The sequence below is a fragment of the Narcine bancroftii genome, chromosome 9 (genome assembly GCF_036971445.1).
Source record: "Narcine bancroftii isolate sNarBan1 chromosome 9, sNarBan1.hap1, whole genome shotgun sequence".
In the NCBI taxonomy this organism is placed as follows: domain Eukaryota; kingdom Metazoa; phylum Chordata; class Chondrichthyes; order Torpediniformes; family Narcinidae; genus Narcine; species Narcine bancroftii.
The window spans coordinates 5,763,490-5,784,659 of NC_091477.1; the positions used below are offsets into that span (position 1 = coordinate 5,763,490).

The following is a 21,170-nucleotide window of genomic DNA, read 5'->3' on the forward strand; positions in this document are numbered from 1 at the left end:
CACCTTGAAGCTATGCCCTCTGGTGTTTGCCATTTCCTTTACCTATCTACTCGCAATCTACTCTCCCCAGCAATGTTAAAAAAAAGACAAAAACAAAAAATGCTGGAAAAAAATAGCAAGAGAGGGACCAAGTTAGTGTTCAGTAAAAGAGAAGATGGGTGGAGCAAAGGACGTCTGCAGATACTGTAATTGTGGGAAAAAGCACAGCAAATGATGGAGGAACTCAACCAGTTTTGCAATGTCCATAGGAGTTACCAACATTTTAGGCCTGAGCCCTTCTTCAAGGTATAAGCAAAAAGCAAGCAGGCTCCTCAATAAAAACTGGGAGAGAAAGGGGGAAGAATGGGAAGGGGGAGGAGTCCAGACCAACAAACAAAAGGTGTCCATTGGATATGAAAGAGGAATGGTGAGAATTGATTTTGGCTCTGTGAAAGGAGACAGAGGGAAAAGGGAATAGAGAAAAAAAGAGAGAGAGAGAGAGAGAGAACTAGAGGGAAAGAGTCTCAGGGTTTAAGGTGGTGGGTAGGTATGAGGTTTTCATGGAAGTTAATGTGAATGCCATCTGGTTGAAGGGTGCCCAAAGGAAAGGTGAGGTGTTCTTCCTCCAATTTGCAGGTGGTCTCAGTCTGGCAGTGCATGAGACCATGGACAAATATTTCAGCAAGGGGGTGAGGTGAGGAATTGAAATGAGTGGCTATTAGGAAATCCACTGGGAAATCCATACTATTAAGGTGGTGGTTCTTGGCTAATAGTCAAAGACATACATGAAGTAAAACAAAATGTCTCTCTTTCTCAGTCCCTTTATCATAGACCTGAAATATTGATTGTTTCTCTTACCACAAATGCTACTTGGCCTGTTGAGATTTTCTACCCCTTATTTCAGATTTCCAGCATCTGCAACCTTTGTCAATGTTAAAAAAAATTATTGTCACAACAGTTAAAAAGTTCAAATGTGAGAGCATTGTCGAACAAAATTTGATGCACATAATGAACAAAGAAGAAGGATTGTGACAGGTGATCAAAAGATTAAGCAAAGAAATTGTTTTTTAAAAGATTTTATTTAAGAATTTTAAAACCACCTCCATGTATACATATTCAATAAAACTAAAAAAAGTCTATATATATATTATATGTGTGTGTGTGTGTGTGTGTGTGTGTGTGTGTGTGTATAAAAAATCTCCCACCCCCACCCACCAACCCTCCCCTGAAGTATCAAAAAAAGAAAGAAAAGAAAAAGAAAAAAAGTTAGGAGAATGTCAGAAAGAAATAAGTCTCAATTCAAATAATAATGGAACTGAGGTTTACAAACAGGGCGGGCTTTCAGAGACTCCTTCAAATTTTCAAACCAATATATTGTAAATATTGGTTCCATATTTAAAAAAAAATGTAACTTATTACTAATCACACATAATTAACCCATATTATGAACACTGACAATAAATCTGAACTTTTTGAACTTTGAAACCTCCAAGCAGCCCTCAAGGGTTGAGGTGGCACTATGGTCCGATCTTTTCTCAGCTCTCCATCCTTGTCCCACCACAGAAGCATGAGATCATCAAAAGATCAAATTACCATAAATATCAGTGTATAAGGTGACTCCGTACAAGAAGGGCCAACCCAGAATTTTCAATCTTGAAGAATTTCCACCTAATATGTAAAATTTGAGCTGAACTCGCTGTGAAAGACTGGCATTTATCGCTGACCACTGAAGTGATACTCCTCAGTACATTTAATAAACTAAATCACAATATTTTAAAAGCAAATTACCCAGTAAAGGTTTATATTTTATTAACATATTTTAAAATAAACCACAGTCAGTTCATTTAGCAGGCTGTTGAAAGCCTGCAGAAAGCCAGCCGCAGTTGGACAGGGCAGATGGACCCCTTGGGGAGACTTTGCTGTTCGTAAGCCGTTGAAAATGGTGATTGGGGTATACTGCCAGCTTCCTTTGCTCTGCTGTTATTATTATATGCCACCTGTGACAGATTATGCTGTTTGTATGTAGATATGGTTTTGGGAGATAAATTGGGGCAGGTTTTTTAGTGTAGGTCGCATATAAACACTTCAAAACAGATCTCTTTTAAATTACTGGAGCTCTGCTCAAGCCAGACAGGGCGGTTCCTGGGGGCCTTTTCAAAACATTGGGGAGTGCCTAAGAGACTTCATTAATGGATTGTTGTTTTGAAAAACAACAGATGAAAGAGATCGGAAGAGTAGTTCAGAGCCGCAGGCTGTCTGGGAGTGTAGCTTGCTGTTCTAAGAGGCTCATGTAGTTTTTGCAAGCAGAGAGAGTTGAACGGCTTTTTCTTTTAGAGAGAGAGAGAGATCTGTTCTGCAATGTTACAGTCAGCAGCAGTAGTCAGGACTGGAACAGGACAAGCTGGCAAGCTTGTGGAAAAACCCCATTTGAAAGACAGGTTGTGAGTGCTTCGTTCAGCCTGGTCAAAGCCCTTGTGATTAATGCAAGAGGAGAGGACTGGCTGCCTAATGTTTTGTTTGAAATAAGTGAAACAAAAAGGAACTCTGTTGTTACCTGAAAGAAAGAGGTTATCATCCGGCAACCTTGATGGGGGAGGTCTCTTAGGCAAGACACCAATGTGGCTGATTGAAAGGGATAATTTTGTGTCCAGAAACAATGAACCTCTCTCTGAAAACTGACAAGAATCTTCCTGAGTGGTAACCATTTGCCTTTCAAGCACCAAAGCCTGGTGAACTTCATAAATGTTAAATTCTGTGCACAGTATAAGAATTGTCTGCAACCAGTAAACTTGGAGGATTGAGAAGTGAGATCAAAGTGAATCAAAGAACTTTTCTGAACTTACATACACATTAAATACACGTGCACTGAGAATTAGAAGGGGGTTAAGTTACAGTGTGATCCTGTTTCCATGTTTAAAGATAATTAAGAGCAATTGTTGAAGTAACCATTTGTCTTGGTGAATATCTATTGCTGCTGGGTTTTGGGGTCCTCTGGGCTTGTGACATACCATATACATTAGGTTGGCGCGAACGACACTGTTTGCGATTCAGCTATTTCACGAGCAAATACACAAGAACCTTCAATAAGCTAAAATCTTTCACCTGCCCATGTGGCCTCGTGACCAACTAATGCTTCCAATCCCTGAACCCCTCCCATCCTCACTTTTAAATAATATAGATGCATACAAAAGAAAAACTCAGCATATGGTCTGGTTTGCATTAATTTAATTTCATTATCTTTCGGACTGTAATTTGGAAAAGACAGGTCAATTAATGAGTTTGCTAAATTGGATTTATGCACCTTATTGCAACAAGCTCCTCCCAATACCCCCACCTCTTCTTCATACTGACATGGTAACACACATCTTAGCCTTGATCCAATATTTGTGAATAATGACCGGGAAGTCGAAAGATAGTTAAAATTAATCTATTTGGTTAAAATGCTGTTTACTTACATTTAATGTCAAAATAGCAGGTTTTTAAACTGCTAAATTCATTCTTTTTATTTTAGCTCGAAATGAATAATTCTGCCTTACCTTGTGAAACAGGGGAACTGAAAATTAATCAGAATTCTTAGAAGGGAGCTTCATATTTAAACTTCATGGGTTACATGGAACTCAGCAATGTTTTATTGAAACAAGTTTCAGTGTTGATTTAAGACCATAAGACATCAGAGCAAAAATCGGCCATTCAGCCCATTGAGTCTACCCTACAATTCAATCATGAGCTGACCCATTTCCACACTCAGCCCCATTGCCCAGCCTTCTCCCCATAACCTCTCATGCCCTGGCTAATTAAGAACCTATCAATCCGTGCTTTAAATACATTTGGTTACGATGTGCATAAAAACTTGCCTTGCAGAAATAGCGCAGCAAGTAGAGCTGCTGTCCCACATCTCTAGCACCTACCTGGGTTCTGTCTGCGTGGAGTTTGCACATTCTCTCCGTGACTGTGTGAATCTCGCCAGGGACTCCAGTTTTGCCACTTGTTGTCTGAATTGGAGAATGTATCTAATGAAGAAAGGTTGAGCGAGCTAGAAGCTTTCTCTTTGGAATGAAGGAAGATGATAGGTGACTTAATAGAGGTGTATAAGATTAGGAGAGACATAGATAGGGTAGACAGCTGGCATCTTTTTTTTCCCAGGACATCAATGAGCAATACCAGAGGATATCTGTTTATGATAAGTGGAGAAAAGTTTCGGAGTAATGTCAGGGTTTGTTTCCTCAGAGAATGCGGGTGGCTGGAATGCATTTCTGGGGATGGTGATGGAGGCTGGTACAATAGGGATGTTCTAAAAACTCTTACATTGACACAAGGATATAATATGATCTTTCTCCCTCCTGTACGCTTCCTTATTCCCGTCTGTGATTCTGCCGATGTCCGTGGTGTCATCGGCCAATTTGTAGATGGCATTTGAATTGTGCTTGTGCTTAGAAATTGGATCAATGGGGTAAGCTCAAGTGGATCGCCAGTGAGAAGGAGACATTGTTTACGATTCATGCTGATTGTGGTCTTCTGAAGTCAAGGATCCCGATGGGTTTGATGACCAGCACTGAGGATCAAAATTATATTGGCTTGTACTGAACCAGGTGATTCATGCAGTAGTGTGGGATTTTGCATGAACACATTATACTTATCTTCACTGAAGCCCATTCCAACAAAATAGAAGTCTTACTCCTGCTTCTCTCTTGTCCTGTCAGTTATGTTAGGTCCCAATAATAAAAACTCCATTAATCTTCTTCATGACTCCTGAATATTATGCCTTCTGCTTGTTGCTTCTTTCAGTGGAATCAGCCATGTCACTTTCTCTCTATTCTTGAGCTAATTCAATGTCCTTTTCATTCGTCACATTTCCTGTCTGACTAATTTTTCAGCAACATGCTTGGTGCCTCACTATCCCTGTTCAAGGTTCAGTTTTCAATCTTGCATATCAAGGTTCGCTGTAAAAGTAAAAAACATAATGCTGGAGAAACTCAGCAGGTCCAAAGATGAAAACACATATACCTTTGGACACTGTTTGACCTGCTGAGTTTCTCCAGCATTGTGGTTTTTCTTCAACTACGGTGGCTACAAATTTTCGTGTTGCTGTGAACTGGGATTCACTGGCAGGGTGACGTGCTGATGGCTGGCTCCGCCCCCATCTGTTCACTTATCACCCGGGTTTCCCGCCTAAACCTAGAACCCATCTGAAGATTACTGTGAAACCCTATCCTTAGTTATAAGCTAAAAAAAGCATTTGTTCTCCCTCCAGTCATGAGAGCTACACTTGTTTTACTTTTGAGGTTCACTGTAAACATCTAAGGTTAAAATTAACAGCATGGAGTGTGGCTGCTTTACACGAATGACTTCCATTTTAATCAATGGGATAATTTCAATGTTGCACAGAGATCCATGTCATTAATTGTCTATTTTGGAATTCTTTCTCTGTATAATTTCTTAAATATTTAGGTAATCTGATGATTATATCAGAGTTCCTGTGTAATCATTTCCACTTAGTTTCCATGATAATGCTTACATTATTTCTTTCCCTTTGAGGTTTTTCCCAACTTGAGCATTCTCAACATTCACAGATCATGCATATTTTAATGGCCCAGGAGGTCACGCTACCTATGTACCCCTTTGTGACCAGGAGTGGGGTCTTTGGGCTCCTGGCTGGAGCAGGGATATCAGGCTCCCGGCAGAGGTGGGGTCATCGGGCTCCCAGCAGGGGTCGATATTGACAACTTTGGAGACCTATAATATAAGTTACTTAACGTAAAATTTTTTGGAATATTTTATTTTGGTTTTCATAGACTAGCAAAATTCAAACAAACAGAATAATCTTTCATCATTCATACAATATACAAAGTCTGTTTTACCCCTTTCCATCTCCTGCCTCCCCAACCCAACCACACCCCTCCCCACCCTTGCCCTACTGAAAAAATAGCCAGTTAAATTGTACAGATACAGATGCAGAAGTCTAAGAAAAAAAACAAACAGGATGGCCAAACAGCAAAAGCTTAAAAAATTTAATTAAAAGGGGAAAACAACTTAAAAGCCCGATTGCTTGCACCAAGTCCCACTTACTTGGACACTTTTATTTCCCTGCTGGGATGGATCGCTATCGTACCCCTATTTCAAAGTGGTGGGGGGGGGGTGAATCAGTCTGAGTAGCAATATATTTCAAGTAAGGTTGCCACACTCTAAAAAACATGTCGTGCTTCCTCCTTCAATTGTACGTGATTTTCTCCAGGGGAATACAACTTTGCATTTCCATATTCCATCGTGCGATATTTAGTTGGGTGTCAGACTTCCATGTAAGCGCTATACACTTCCTGGCTACTGCCAGGGCGACCTCCTCAAGCAAAGTTGGATCATTGGTCAATCTAAAATTCTCGTCTCCCAATATCTCCCAGAAGGTACAAATCTAGATCCTGTGGAAAATCCACTTTTGTAATATTTTTCAGAATGTGCCCCAAATCTTTCCAGGAGGGTTTTTATTTAATGAAACTTAACTCTATTCAATGAAGGGGGGATGGGGGGGGGGAAGGTCAGGGGGAGGCATACTACAACTCAGCCTAGGTGCCTGGGTCGTAGGTAATCCGCCATTGCACCATGGTAATAACCATGTTAATTGAAGGGTGATTTGACTTTGATTCAGCAACCTCAGCTTGCGCATCATTTGTGGGACCAAATGGGATTCTCCCTCACTCCATGCTCCAGCGTCGATGTCCCAAAGGAATGTGGCTTGTTCGGGTAATTGGCCACTCCAGGTTCCCCCACATGTGTGGATGAGGGATGAAATCTCTTGGGAGTTGATGCAGGTTTATTTTTAATTTTTACATGCAGCATGGTAATAGGGCATTCTGGCCCATAAGCCTGCGCCACCCAAATACCCAAATTTATCTCCCACCCCCCATATAATTTTGAAGGGTGGGAGGAAACCCAAGCACCCAAAGGAAACCCACTCAGTTGTGGGGCGAGTACAAGCACATTACAGACAGCACCAGATTCAAACCCAAATCACTGGCGCTGCAATAGTGTTGCCCTAACCACTACGCTAACTGTTTGCCCATACTATTTGGGGAATAAAATGGGATGGGGAAGGAAATTGGAGCATGGAGAGTAAATTCAATGGAGTCACAGGGAAAATAAAACAAAAATACTGCGATGGAGTAAGGAGAGAGAGAGAGAGAGAGAGAGAGGGGGAAGCGAGAGAAAGAGAGGAAGGGAGGGAGGGAGGGGAGAGAGTGAGTGGGAGGGAGAGAGAGGGGGAGAGAGAGAGAGAGACAGACAGACAGACAGACAGACAGAGAGAGAGAGGGAGAGAGAGAGAGAGAGAGAGAGAGAGAGAGAGAGAGAGAGAGAGACAGACAGACAGACAGACAGACAGAGAGAGAGAGGGAGAGAGAGAGAGAGAGAGAGAGAGAGAGAGAGAGACAGACAGACAGACAGACAGACAGACAGATAGACAGACAGAGAGACAGAGACAGAGACAGAGACAGAGAGACATTAAAAAGAATCTCTCACCAGGTGACACATAATATAACATCAACTCAATATGAGTTGCATAATGAATTCCATGCCAATACATCTTCCCACTGAGATAAACTTCTAATATAGGTAATACACACTGGGACACTCAAAATTACAAGCCATTGGAATGGTGAAATAATTAACCCATTGACTTACATCATAAGTGAAAGAATAAACAGACTGGATTAACAGAGCTGGGAGCATTTGCTTTGAAATTTATGAATTTAATTGAAATGTAGTCCTTTTTTGAGTTCATCTGATTCATTTCCCGCAAGTAATTAAAGAGAGTAGCTCAGATAGAGGAGACTAATTTCAACTTCAATCAAGCAGTAAATCATAAAGACCTGATCAAGCATCCCTTTTGCACTCCCCAAGGATCCACACCACTCAGGACATGAACTGTTCTTGCTGCTGCCATCAGGAAGAAGGAATAGATGCCGCAAGACTTGCAGCACCAGGTTCAGGAACAGTTATTACCCCTCCACCATCAGACTCCTCAAACTCAATCAAAGACTCATTGACGGACTTGTACTGTGGACATTATTTATTGATGAATAGAGTACAACTCTAATTTTCTGAAATCGGATTCTCTGAAATTCTCAGTTATCCGAAAATTTGAAAACATTTTGGGTAAACGAGGTTATCCGCAACAAATGAGAAATCCTCATTTATCCAAAATGTTTTCGGAGCTGAACTGAGCGGAAACGTCAGGCTCCCGGGGGTGGCAGCAGCGAACCTTGGGCTCCTAGCGGAAGCAGGGTCCTCGGGCTCCTGGCAGCAGCAGTATTAGTGGACCTCAAGCTCCCGGGCAGGAGTGAGACCCTTGGGGGGGTCCTAGCATGAGCAGGACTTTGGTGGGGAGGTGTCGGTGATCGGGGGTGGCCAGCAATTTTTAGGTGGGATTTACACATTAATTTAATGCTTAAAAACCCTTCCCTTGTTGTTTGCTGTTGTTTAAACGCTGTTACAGGTGTTGATACTGGGCTGCTTTTAAAAAATGACCGGTTTACCAAAAACACCGTTTATCTGAAATAGGTCCGGTCCCGACCGTTTCGGATAATCGGAGTTGTCCTATATTTATTTTCTGTATTGCACAGTTTGTTTGCAGTCCTTCTTGTTTACATTTCTCTCTTTAGTGTACTGTACCTATCTTTTCTTGAGTACATATTTTCACACAACTGATAATAGAAATTCTGCCTGGCTCGCAGGAAAAAAGAATCTCAGGATTGTATGTGATGTACTCTGGCAATAAATCTAAACTTTGAGCTTTGATTTAGATGGATGAAATCAGATGAATTGGTGTTTAAAAAGCTGTATGGTCATAAATGTGTGGGATGGCATTGGCCAATTGTTTAGACACTCACTCATATTTATTGGTGTTGAAGATCACACTGGAAACTGAAGCAGCTGTCGTGTATTAGATTCTCATCTGAGTAAAGAAGCTTCCTGATACCAATAATTGCCATACACATTAGTACAATGCACATAGGCTTGAAATTCCCTCTTGCTGTAGCTAAGCAGCTACTAATGGTCTAACTCCTATTCTGAGACAGTGATCCCTGTTTCTTATTGTTCTTTTCCCTTCATCCATGGGACATACCCAAAGTGCATCCACCAAATTTTGTAGATTTTCATTTTTTACCAACAATTTTTCCAAGAAAATGCACTGATGCCTCTACTTCCTCAGAAGCTCAGGGAATTCAGCTTGTTCCCAATGTCCCTTACCAATTTTTATGGATGCATCATGGAAAGTATTCTCTTTGGATGCATTAGATCAGTGGCTCTCAACCTTTTTCTTCCCACCCACATACCACCTTAAGTAATCCCTATGCTATGAGTTCTCTGTGATTAGTAAGGGATTGCTTATGGTGGTAGAGGAGCAGGGAAGGAAAATTGAAAATCACTGCTTTAGACCCAATTGTTACAGAAATATTTTGCTTGAGAAAAATTGTCATTGGCCCAGTTCCTTTGGAGTTATGAAACCGTGCACATAACGAGTCAATGAGGGGCGATTAAAACAGTGGTTTTCAAATTTTTTCTTTCCACCCACATACCACCTTAAGCAATCCCTTACTAATCACAGATCACCAGTGGCATTCTGAATACTTAAAATGATATGTGAGTGGAAAGAAAAAGGTTGAGAACCACAACATTAGAGCTTGGGATGGGAACAACTCTACCCAAGGACACAGAGGACTTCCGAGAGCTGCGAAATCAGCTCAGGCAATCACTCAAACCTTCCACCCTTCCATCAGCTCCGTCCATTGTTGGAATCTAGGGGTTAAAACATTATGGAAGAAATGATTAATTAATAAGTTTATATGTACTGCATGGGTCAGGGAAAAAGAGGAATGTGATTAAGTGGCAATCACAGCATGGAGCAAAGTTGGCTGAACAAAATTCTCTGCTCCCAAATACAGGGAGAGGAAATGCATAAAACGATTTAGGAGGAATGCTCAAACTGAAGGAGGTGGTGAGTAGCACAGGAGACACAGGCCAGACCAGAACAAAGAATGGCCTGCAAGAAACAAAGGGAATGGAAAACCAGTCTAGGAGGAAGATTAAGGCAGGAGGAGGTGTTAAAGAGAACAGCAGAAATTGGCCAGACAGGAACAGAATGGTGATTAGAAATATCTGGGGATGAATTAATTTCTGAACAACACAACAGGATAGTCTGGCCTGGAGGATTAAGATGGGAGTGCTACACCCCAAATATCTGCAAAACAGGAGATGACTTGTGATAACCCTTATGCAAAAAGATCTAGCAAAGGAAGACAACTTTTGTTCTGTATGATAATGAAATCTAGCAAAGGAAGCCAACTTTTGTTCTGTATGATAAAGTTGATCTATATAAACTGAGCCAACTGGACAATAGGGGTCAGTCTTGGGGAGTAGCTCACTGTGCAGGTGACCTATGAACTAACGATTGACCCAGAGCTCTGTTAAGTTTTATTTTTGTGCTGTGTAATAAATTGACTGTTGAACCGAATACCTTCTCCTATCACTTCATTCAAAGAACACGCTGGACTCAGACTACACATAGACTAAATTAAGAGTAAGGTAAAGCCAGAGTCCGACACCATACATCTTGCTGCCTCCGGAAAGCAGCCAACATATTAAAGGATGCATCAACCCCAATCACACTTTCTTCTCTCCCCCTGTATTACGCAGAAGATGCACACATTTGAAAGCATGCACCCCTAGATTCAAGAGGAGTTTCTCTCAATTATCAGAATTAGAATTTATTGCCATGAACAAGCCGTGAAATTCGGTGTTTTGTGGCAGCATTACAGTACAAACATTCATTACTATAACATTCATTATGCTATCACTATAAATATATGATAGTCCATGAAAAGTAAGGTAATGTCTTTGGTTCCTTGATTATTCAGGAATCTGATGGTAGTGGGGAAGAAGCTGACCTTGGGCTATTGAGTGCTCATCTTTAAGCTCCTGTACCTCTTTCTTGATGGTAGCAGATCCTCTGTTTGCTGGTGTGTCCTCCTCCCACCCTTATCCACATTGCCACCTGTCTGTGGGCTTGTGCTCTTCTCTCCTCTACCTTATTACATCACTTTATTTGGGCGCCTGCCTACATTTTTCTCATACCTTGATGAAGGGCTGAAGCCTGAAATATTGGTTAATACATCTTTATCTTTGCTGTATAAAAGTGCACTGTTTGACCTGCTTTTACTTCAGCTGGCAGACTTTGAAATTCACTTTAATGGTCTTCCCATTGGTAAACGATGATCTCGATCCTACAAACCCTATATTACAACTCTTGTTCTGCTTTAATTAAACTTCTCTCTTTTGTTTTTGAACGAGCTGTTAAACTTAGAGGTAGGTTGACTTACCTGGATATCACACAAGACACATTTTCACTGTAACTTGATACACATGACAAATAAATAAATAATTCACAATTCATTATGAGATCACTTACTCTTCTAAACCCCTACCTCTTTATGTTGCAAACCCTATATCCCAGGAACCACTGATGAATCTTTGCTGCCCTCCTTCTGTGGCTGATACATTCCTTTATCAGTCAGGAGACTAGAAGTTCATACAGTACATTGGGTGCTGTCTCACCACATTTAATTTCAATAAGATGTCTTTACTTCTCAACATACCACAAAAACTGTGTGTTACACCTGCTTGTTGGCTTTCATTAGGTTATGCACAAGGACCCAGCATCCCTTTGAACATCAATATATCTCAATCAGTAAAAAAAAATATATCTCAATCAGTCACCATTAAAATATGCTATGTTTTGCGCACCAAAGTGAAAAGCATTTTTCTACATAAGGTGCATGTGCCATGGACTCACCCTCAAGTCACCAATAGCCCGTTGCCTGTGTGTGTCCTTCAGCTGCAAACACCTTCTCTGGTCCGCTGCCATCATCACTTAGGGTCATCTCCTCTGCTTCTTCTCAATGGCTTTGGGTAGGGTGGGATGGCTGTTTGCTCCCCGTTACTGATGTTCTGCTCCAGTCCGCTGCTTCTGCTACCACCACCACTGCCCAGACCCCCGTGGTCACAGCATTGTAAATAAAGCACCACCCGCTCCTTTAGCAGGCCGTTTAAAGCCGGCACAGACCTGCAGGCAGTAGGGCTGGGTGGTAGGACCCTGCAGGGAAGCGCTGTGTCTCCAAATCTTGTTCTCTCTGGGTCCTCAGCCTCAGCAGTGCTACCATCATATCAGCTCTGTTAGCTCTATTGTACCCACTTGAAGTTTCTTGATGTTCTTCTCCTATTCACAATACAACCTCCCTTGGCATCACCACCACATTTGGTTCCCTCAGTCAAAACTTTGACATAAATTATGAATTTTGCAAATATAAATTGCAGTTAGTTAAATAGAAATGGCTGCAGTTGCTGGGATTACACAAACAAACTGGAGAAACTCAGCAGGGGCGGCTCAAAACTTTTATTTCCTTTTATTCCTTCAAAGTGCGCAATAAATAGCATTAATGTTGACCTCTCACATCCTACCAACATGAAAAAGCTTTGTTTATTCCCATTGTAAATCCCAAATATGCTGGAGAAACTGAACAAGTCACACAGCGTCCACAGGAAGTAAAGGGTAATCAATGTTTTGTTGGAGATGTCACAAGACTGACTGAGATTGTCCAGATCACCACTGTCTTTCCAGGAAGGAAATCTGCCATCTGCATTTGAGCTGGCACATATGTAACCCCAGAGCCATATCTATGTGGTTGACTCTGGCTTCCTCTTTGATGAGCCAGCCGACTAAGGGATGGATAAAAATGACTGGCTTTACAAGTAGCATCGACGTAACCTTGAAATAACAGGCTGGACCCTGCCAAAGCTGTTTGATACAGCCCAGTACATTATCGGCAAAACCCGCCCCACCATTGAGAAAATCTACAGGGAACGCTGCTGTCAGAGAGCAGCAGTGATCTTCAAGGATCCACACCACCCAGCACATGCTCTGTTCTCGCTGCTGCCGTCAGGAAAAAGGTGTAGGTGCCACAAGACTCACACCACCAGGTTCAGGAACAGCTGCTACCCTTCCACCATCAGACTCCTAATAGAATCAATAGGTATGGTTCTGTTCAAGCCTTTAATGGTTGTCTGAGAGAGGGTGCTTTATCTTTTTGGGTTAAAGATTGAATCAAATTTGGATCGATCTCTGTAATGCTGGGATTAACATATTATGGATAATCAATGATTTCATGATCAGTCTAGTGGTTAGTATCACCCTGTTACAGTGCCAGCAACTGGCACCGGGGTTTGAAACCTGTGCTGTCTGTAAAGAGTTTGTACATTCTCTCCGTGTCTGAGTGGGTTTCCTCTGGGTGCTCCGGTTTCCTTCCACCCTTGAAAACGTACCGGAGGTGTTGGTCAATTGATTGTATTTGGGAGGCATGGATCGTGGGCCGAAAAGGCCTGTTATAATGCTGTATGTCTATCTTTAAATTTATAAAGATGATCGTGCTTCTTCCAAGTATCATATTGAGTTTTTATTCATATAGAATATTTTAGTTCAAAGGAAAAGTAAACTTATTGACATTTTATTCATAGAAATTGATGCTACCATAGAGATACTGTGGAGAACATTCTGACTGGTTGTCTCGTTTGTCTGGTATGGAGGTGCCAATGTACAGGACAGGAAAAGATTACGGTGAGGTGTGAACTCGGCAGGCACCATCATGGCCATCAGTCTTCACTCCATTAAGGACATTCACAAGAGGCAGTGTCTCAAGGAAGCAGTTGCTATGCTCAAAGACCCCCACCACCCAGGCCATGCCTTCTTCACACACTGCTCCCATCGGGAAGGAGATACAGGAGCCTGAAGGCGAGCACCCAACCTTACAATAGCAGCTTCTTCCTCGCTACCACAGACTTCCTCTTCTTTTTTGCACTAATTTATTTATTTTAAAAATCATAATTAATACCGACATTTTCACCTGCTGCAAAACAACAAATCTTGTAACACGTTCATGACACTAAATTCTGATCCTGATTCTAGATGTCGTGCTGCTATCCAAATCGTTCAGGCTTGGAAGGCTTGACAGCATGCAGAATAACAGGGGCCCAAGAGAGGTTGACATCGAGGACATGCAAATAAAAAGAAACCAGACACGGAGTGCATGTGATCCCTCTGAGAATAAAGGTGAGGAGTGGTGGAAGGACCGGCATCGGGCTAAACCTGCTTTAAATGGGGAGCAGGAAGAGGAGAAGGGGGAAAGACTCTGGTTGTTGCATTATTGGGACCTGCTGGGCATCCTTTCTCAACGGGTGTGAGACGCCAATGAATTATATCAGCTACCTGGCCCCAGGCTGAGCAACATCTCGAAACAGTGTGAAAGCATAATGGAAAGGGAATAGGAAATGGAGTCTTGCATGCTTATCCTGCAGTATTATGCATGAAGGGAAATGGTTGAATTTGTACCTCAGTGTATTGATTTTCGCAGTGTGTTACTCAAAGCGCTGGGCCAGGCAGATTATTCTTCGTTGAGGTAGTTCAAAAACACAGCAGGGTTCACAGTGCCCTATCTTCCAACAAGCAGAACACAGTTAAACAGTGCAAAATAGCCATACACTCTGCGGATTTGATTTTCGTGGACTACATACAACTCAAGGACAAAATAATAACTTCTACCAATAGTCGCAGTGATTTCTGTATGAAAGAAAAGGGAGTGAATGAGAATCACATGAATTTATGTGTTTAAATTCTATCCCAGATGCATAATCTCCAGACTTGACTGACAAGGAACTTGTCAAAATCATTTTCTTACCGGCTGGAAAGCAGCTTCTGGTGTTTTGCACTAAGAACTCATTTGGATTAACGAGAATTAAAGATGTCACCATTATGGATTTCTTTCAAGTGCTTCTCCTCTGAGGACTATAATGTCCTTTGGCTGCTAGTTCAGAGAATCCTGCAGACAGGAAGTTCAAACCTCACCATTGCTGGTGGGCAAAGTGATGGGCCTTCAAAATAAATCTGGAATAAAAAGAAATACTGTAAAACCTCTGGTATCCGGAATTCAAACAACCAGCAAAAAAAAACATTCAGGAAAATAAATTTAAAAATAAAACTAAAATAACAGGTAAAAAAATACCTAAGTTTAAAATTGTAAAAGTTAAATGTTTCATGAAGTAACACAAAACATTAGGTAAAAATGGGAGCAAATGTTCAGCCAGCGGAGGGAGGGCCTTGGTCGTGCGTTGCTTGTAGCAGCTGTTTGAATAAAGTTGTGTTTGAATAAGATGGCGTCACCCAGGATGAAGAGCTGGTTGATGCTGCTCGCTGTTGGGGCGACTCTCTTAAAGTTTCTCCTTATCTCTGCTTTGTAAGAGTCACCCCAGTCAGAGGTTTTATCTGTAAACCTGTGGAGGTGGGGGTGGGGTGGGGTTAATTATCTATAGTGTTATAGTTCATCTTTCGGGTAGCTCCTTGGAGAGGGAGGAACCTGCAAATGCTGTGATGGTTAAATATGTTACAAGATCAAACCAGCAACCACAAAGAAGGCATATCACAAAGGGGTAAAGATGAACAATTACTTTATTAACAAAAAATTCACCTTCAAACTTTAATTCAAAATTACCCCATTTTATAACAATGCCCATTGATCACTATGCAAATTTCTATAACAGTGTAAAACTAATAAATTCCCCAGCCTAAATATAACATAAGTAATTAAAGTTTAAGTTATATTTCCAACCAGCCCACAGAAAAACTTAGACACAAAACACACAAGACTCACAAAACATCGATCTCAAATGAAGCAAAGATCATGAACAAAATTCAGTTTGTTTGGTAAACTGAAGCCAGAAGATCTTTGAGAGAGAGAGCACAAAATTCCAAGTTGTCTTGTGTGTTGCTTGCAGAGAGAGAGGAACAACTGGCTTGGTCCGGATCCTTCTGGTTGCCTTCGGAATGTTCATCCTTTTTGAAATCCCAACATTCTAAACTGAACTCCAGACCATGACTCATGCTCTGGGCCGCCTTCCACTCCACAGCACCACCCAGTGATGGTTTATCGTCCAAGTCCAGAAATTTTTAGATCATTTTCTGCACATGCCCAGTCCATCTCCCACCCTCTCAGCAGTCTACCTTCACCTTGACTCTTAAAGGCAAACTGTCACTTTTCAACACAAAACCACACAACACATTGGTCAATACACAGCACAGAACTCTGTAACAAATGTTTTCAAAGAACGTGACAGAGAATAAAGTAAAATGCATTAAGATTAATATATACATGCAAGTGAAATTTGTTCAGTGTAAGTACAATGTAGTATTTTTGTCATTTGTTCTTTATGCAGATATATGAGTTAGACATTTTAAGAGTAAGTCTCAAGTAAACAGAAAATACACTTATCTGGCATCTACCAATCCCCATAGATCCCAGAAACCAGAGGTTTTACTGCATTGATCATACACAAGGAGTCAAGAAAACAGGAGCAGGAATGGGGCACTCAGCTCCCTAAGCTTACTCCACTATTAAAGATGACCATGGCTGATCTATGCTGGCCCTAACACTTCTTCTCTGTCACTTCTCTATAACATAGAGTTCTACAGCATAGAAACAGGCCTCTCAGCCCAATGGGTCCTTGCTGACCACATTAGTCCCATTTCCCTGTCTTTGACCCATATTCCTCTCAACCTTTCCTATCCATGTACCTGTCTAAATGTCTTTTAATCATCATAATTATCCCTGCTTTTATCACTTCCTCTGGCACATTGGTCTATTTACCCACCACCCTCTGTGCCCCTCAATTCCTGTTAAATTCTATCCCCTCACCTTTAACGTGTGCCCTCAGGTTTAACCTTCCCTGACCCTGGGAAAAAGACAAGGTATATATATAAAAGGTATATATCGTCCAAGTCCAAGTCCAACTCAAGCTAGCATGCTGGAACATCAGAACCATGCTAGACAAGGCTGACAGCCACCGACCTGAACGTCGGTCTGCCCTCATTGCACATGAACTAGCTTGAGTTGGACTTGGACTTGGACTTGGACTTGGACGATATATACCTTTTATATATATACCTTGTCTTTTTCCCAGGGTCAGGGAAGGTTAAACCTGAGGGCACACGTTAAAGGTGAGGGGATAGAATTTAACAGGAATTGAGGGGCACAGAGGGTGGTGGGTAAATAGACCAATGTGCCAGAGGAAGTGATAAAAGCAGGGATAATTATGATGATTAAAAGACATTTAGACAGGTACATGGATAGCATGTGCACATTGCACATGCTAGACAAGGCTGACAGCCACCGACCTGAACGTCGGTATGCCCTCATTGCACATGAACTCCTTAGACTTGACATCGACATAGCCGCTCTCAGTGAAGTCCGCCTGGCAGATGTAGGCAGCCTCCAAGAACGCGGCGCGGGCTACACACTCTACTGGTCTGGCAAGCCTTCGGATGAACGACGCCTATCTGGTGTAGGCTTCATGGTCAAGAGCTTCATTGCCTCCAAACTCGAAAACCTTCCAACAGGCCTCTCGGACCGAATCATGTCCATGTGACTCCCCCTTCAAAACAAGCATCGCATCACCCTCATCAGTGTCTATGCTCCAACCCTCCAGGCGGAACCAGCAGAAAAGGACAAGTTCTACACCGACCTGCGCAACCTCATCCAACGCACCCCTACAGCCGACAAGGTTGTCATCCTGAGCGACTTCAATGCTCGTGTCGGCAAAGACTCAGAAACCTGGCCAGGAATCCTGGGCAAGAATGGCGTCGGCAAGTGCAACGACAATGGGCGCCTCCTGTTGGAGCTCTGCGCAGAACAGCGGCTTGTCATTACAAACACCCTTTTTCAGCAGAAGGACAGCCTTAAGACCACCTGGATGCATCCCCGATCCAAACACTGGCACCTCCTGGACTACATCCTGGTGCGAGAAAGTGACAAACGAGATGTGCTCCACACCAGGGTCATGCCTAGTGCGGAATGCCACACTGACCACCGGCTGGTTCGCTGCAAGCTCAACCTTCACTTCAAGTCAAAGCCCAGGAACAGTAAAGCCCCCAGAAAGAGGTTCAATGTTGGAAACCTGCAGTCAGACGAAGCGAGAGGAAACTTCCAGGCAAACCTCAAAGCAAAGCTCAACGATGCAACCCGCCTCATGGACCCGTCCCCTGAAACCCTCTGGGATCAGTTGAAGACTACCATACTGCAATCCACTGAAGAGGTACTGGGCTTCTCCTCCAGGAAAAACAAGGACTGGTTTGACGAAAACAGCCAGGAAATCCAGGAGCTGCTGGCAAAGAAGCGAGCTGCCCACCAGGCTCACCTTACAAAGCCGTCCTGTCCAGAGAAGAAACAAGCCTTCCGTCGCGCATGCAGCCATCTTCAGCGCAAACTCCGGGAGATCCAAAATGAGTGGTGGACTAGCCTCGCTAAACGAACCCAGCTCAGCGCGGACATTGGCGACTTCAGGGGTTTCTACGAGGCTCTAAAGGCTGTGTACGGCCCCTCACCCCAAGTCCAAAGCCCGCTGCGCAGCTCAGATGGCAAAGTCCTCCTCAGCGACAAGATCTCCATCCTCAACCGATGGTCAGAACACTTCCAATCTCTTTTCAGTGCCAACCGCTCAGTCCAAGATTCCTCCCTGCTCCAGCTCCCTCAACAGCCCCTAAGGCTAGAGCTGGATGAGGTCCTCACCCTGGATGAGACATATAAGGCAATCGAACAACTGAAAAGTGGCAAAGCAGCAGGTATGGATGGAATCCCCCCAGAGGTCTGGAAGGCTGGCGGCAAAACCCTGCATGCCAAACTGCATGAGTTTTTCAAGCTTTGTTGGGACCAAGGAAAACTGCCTCAGGATCTTCGTGATGCCACCATCATCACCCTGTACAAAAACAAAGGCGAGAAATCAGACTGCTCAAACTACAGGGGAATCACGCTGCTCTCCATTGCAGGCAAAATCTTCGCTAGGATTCTACTAAATAGAATAATACCTAGTGTCGCCGAGAATATTCTCCCAGAATCACAGTGCGGCTTTCACGCAAACAGAGGAACTACTGACATGGTCTTTGCCCTCAGACAGCTCCAAGAAAAGTGCAGAGAACAAAACAAAGGACTCTACATCACCTTTGTTGACCTCACCAAAGCCTTCGACACCGTGAGCAGGAAAGGACTTTGGCAAATACTAGAGCGCATCGGATGTCCCCCAAAGTTCCTCAACATGATTATCCAACTGCACGAAAACCAACAAGGTCGGGTCAGATACAGCAATGAGCTCTCTGAACCCTTCTCCATTAACAATGGCGTGAAGCAAGGCTGTGTTCTCGCACCAACCCTCTTTTCAATCTTCTTCAGCATGATGCTGAACCAAGCCATGAAAGACCCCAACAATGAAGACGCTGTTTACATCCGGTACCGCACGGATGGCAGTCTCTTCAATCTGAGGCGCCTGCAAGCTCACACCAAGACACAAGAGAAACTTGTCCGTGAACTACTCTTTGCAGACGATGCTGCTTTAGTTGCCCATTCAGAGCCAGCTCTTTAGCGCTTGACGTCCTGCTTTGCGGAAACTGCCAAAATGTTTGGCCTGGAAGTCAGCCTGAAGAAAACTGAGGTCCTCCATCAGCCAGCTCCCCACCATGACTACCAGCCCCCCCACATCTCCATCGGGCACACAAAACTCAAAAAGGTCAACCAGTTTACCTATCTCGGCTGCACCATTTCATCAGATGCAAGGATCGACAATGAGGTAGACAACAGACTCGCCAAGGCAAATAGCGCCTTTGGAAGACTACACAAAAGAGTCTGGAAAAACAACCAACTGAAAAACCTCACAAAGATAAGCGTATTCAGAGCCGTCGTCATACCCACACTCCTGTTCGGCTCCGAATCATGGGTCCTCTACCGGCATCACCTACGGCTCCTAGAACGCTTCCACCAGCGTTGTCTCCGCTCCATCCTCAACATCCATTGGAGCGCTTTCATCCCTAACGTCGAAGTACTCGAGATGGCAGAGGTCGACAGCATCGAGTCCACGCTGCTGAAGATCCAGCTGCGCTGGGTGGGTCACGTCTCCAGAATGGAGGACCATCGCCTTCCCAAGATCGTGTTATATGGCGAGCTCTCCACTGGCCACCGTGACAGAGGTGCACCAAAGAAAAGGTACAAGGACTGCCTAAAGAAATCTCTTGGTGCCTGCCACATTGACCACCGCCAGTGGGCTGATATCGCCTCAAACCGTGCATCTTGGCGCCTCACAGTTTGGCGGGCAGCAACCTCCTTTTTTTTTAAAATTTTTTATTTTTCACACCATATATCACATTAGCCATGATATACACTATTTCTTTTTCACACATATACAGTGACTTTTTCTCCCCCCACCCCTCCTCCCAAGCCACCCCCCCACCCCCACTAGGTATACCCACCTAGGTATACAATCTAGGTGCAGCAACCTCCTTTGAAGAAGACTGCAGAGCCCACCTCACTGACAAAAGGCAAAGGAGGAAAAACCCAACACCCAACCCCAACCCACCAATTTTCCCCTGCAGCCGCTGCAACCGTGTCTGCCTGTCCCGCATCGGACTTGTCAGCCACAAACGAGCCTGCAGCTGACGTGGACTTTAACCCCCCTCCATAAATCTTCGTCCGCGAAGCCAAGCCAAAGAGAAAAGAGACAGGCACAGTATATATATATATATATATATATATATATATGTATATGTCAATTATGGTTTTTTAAACCTTGGGTTCCTAGGCTCCAGGAAGGAAGGTCCACACTCTCCTTACAATTCCAGTCCCAGTTACATTATTTTGAATCTTTCAGCAATGATATCTCTCCTTTGGCTCATGACCAGAATTGTTGCCAGTGCCCCAAGTGGAGTCTCAACAAGGTCTTGTGCAGTTGTAACATGATGTCCCTATTCCTGTACTCAATGGCTTGACCAATGAAAGCAAGTGAACATAACTCTCAATACCTATTTCTTTCAAATATGCACATTAAATTTCTCCATCCCCTACCATCCCCTGAGGAATAGGTTCCCAAAGATTCACTCAGGTTCAAGAGAAACAATTTTGTGCACCTCAACGGCTGGTCCCTTGCCTGTGCAGCTCTGTCCCCTTGTTTGCGATTCTCCCACTAATGAAAACATCTCAACATCTACCCTGTCAAACCTCCTCAGGATCATAGATCAGAGGGTGGTAGAGGATGGAGATATTAAATGTGAAGAAAGATGA

The 21,170-nt window shown here is 43.2% G+C and overlaps 1 long non-coding RNA gene across 2 annotated transcripts in view; it reads right to left on the reverse strand.

Annotated features, from left to right (window-relative positions):
- LOC138743159 (uncharacterized) overlaps positions 1 to 15,886 on the reverse strand; it is a 116,807-nt gene extending 100,921 nt beyond the window's left edge. Inside the window, exons 1-3 of one of the 2 annotated variants that reach the window (XR_011344674.1) lie at positions 15,726 to 15,886; positions 14,757 to 14,962; positions 3,888 to 3,989 (exon numbers count right to left, since the gene is read on the reverse strand). This is a non-coding gene — a long non-coding RNA (uncharacterized lncRNA). The remainder of the gene's footprint in view (positions 1 to 3,887; positions 3,990 to 14,756; positions 14,963 to 15,725) is intronic. The other variant, XR_011344673.1, reaches the window with a different exon arrangement.
- Between the last annotated feature and the right edge of the window lie 5,284 nt (positions 15,887 to 21,170).